Source organism: Thamnophis sirtalis, unplaced genomic scaffold, assembly GCF_051295495.1.
Source record: "Thamnophis sirtalis isolate CommonGarterSnake01/CBP01778 unplaced genomic scaffold, rThaSir2_p1.2 scaffold_2, whole genome shotgun sequence".
Taxonomy (NCBI): domain Eukaryota; kingdom Metazoa; phylum Chordata; class Lepidosauria; order Squamata; family Natricidae; genus Thamnophis; species Thamnophis sirtalis.
This window is the reverse complement of record NW_028261382.1, coordinates 25,179,893-25,181,374: the sequence shown is the minus strand read 5'-3', so window position 1 is coordinate 25,181,374 and position 1,482 is coordinate 25,179,893. Positions and strand designations below refer to the sequence as shown.

At 58.4% G+C, this 1,482-nt stretch overlaps 1 non-coding gene across 1 annotated transcript; it reads left to right on the top strand.

Moving 5' to 3' along the window:
• The first annotated feature begins 1,134 nt into the window (after positions 1-1,134).
• On the top strand, positions 1,135-1,259 carry LOC148048506 (U6atac minor spliceosomal RNA). The gene has a single exon (XR_015695719.1). It is a non-coding gene; the product is annotated as a U6atac minor spliceosomal RNA (small nuclear RNA).
• The last annotated feature ends 223 nt before the right edge of the window (positions 1,260-1,482 follow it).

Below are 1,482 nucleotides of genomic sequence, written 5' to 3'. Positions count from 1 at the left end.
GGCCGTCTCGGTTTCTTATGGGTGGAAAACGGGCGGAGCTTTGCTCTCCCCATAGTGAGCCCCGTCTTGATCTCTTGGGGGAGAGGGGCGTGGACGCCCCTGAACATCCCGGGCGGGAGCTCCGGAGGGGACGGGAGCCAGGAGCGGGGTGCGGAGCTGCTAAAAAGGCAAGCCCCATCTCGGGGTGCATTTTCCGGAGTCCAGCCGACGGGAGGACTCCCTTGCCCCCTGCTCGCACCTTGGCCGAGGTTGGGTCCGCTTGGATCAAATTGGGTGGGTGAGTGGGGGGTTTGAGGGGCTCTGCCCAGCCCCCTCCGGCACACAAAGCCGAAGCCAACCCGAAAGAGCTGGGGAGGTTGGGGGTCGGTAAGCAGGACCCCCCCGTCCTTTGGCGAGGTGTAACCGGGCCCCTCCAGTGGGGCAGTGCCGTTCCGAGAGCTGCCGCACCCGCCCGATAGACCCTGGGGATCGCTTCGCCCTCGCCCGCCTGGCATCCTCCCCGAGGCAGTCAGCGACCCCAGACCCCCTTCAGGAACCACGTCGGACTGGATGTAGGCCCATCTCCCACCCCCTTGCCTGGACCCCCCCCCGCAGGGCCCCCGACCCTTTCCAGAGAAGCCCCCCGGGGTCGAAGCGACCGAGGGCGCAGGGGTCAGAAAAAGGAAGGAGCGCGACAGGGATTCGAACTCGGAATTCCTGGCGCTTTAGCTTCTCCTCGGCCGCCATCTTGGAGGCGGGCAGGTGAAGCCGACGCCCCGGGCCCGAAGACTCTTCTCACGTCTTTTCTCTCGGCGGTGATTTCTCTTATCGCGAGGCTTCCTCCCTGAGTCAATAAACATCTTGCTCGTTTTGCAAAGAGACAAAGCGGAGACGCGCTTTGCATCCCGATTGGATAGACTCGTGCATATATTATCGCGGGCTTCATGGGAAATTGGCCACTGATGGGAACATAATCCAATTACCTTAGAATTATTAGCCATATTACACAGAAGATATGCTCTAGATTAACCACATAGTATTAGGAAATGTCTGAAAAAGTCTGAATCTTCTTGCCTGCATCCCATTTTTATAACCATAACCTGAAGACTTAGCTATCTCGGAGCTTTAAGTGGCCCTGGCGTGTTCCTTCTATTCGTGTTGTATGAAAGGAGAGAAGGTTAGCACTCCCCTTGATAAGGATGGAAGAGGCCCTTGTGGTCTTTGCAACACGCATATGGTTAAGGCGCTGCCACTTACGTCGTGGCATCTAACCAGTTTTGGGGCGGAGGCCTGCAAGAGTTTTCCTGGCTGCTTCCAACAACGCGCCCTCGCTCCCTTTTGCCACATCAGCACCGGCAGCCCTGCGGCTCTTTTTAAGCAGCACCCGCACCAGGCTCCCTCCTGCTCTCATGCAGCGAAGCCATACCAGCCACGGAGGACTCCAAAAGGAAATCGGGGTGACCCACTATAGTGGCATCTGTGAATCTCTGGCAGCTGAAGTCT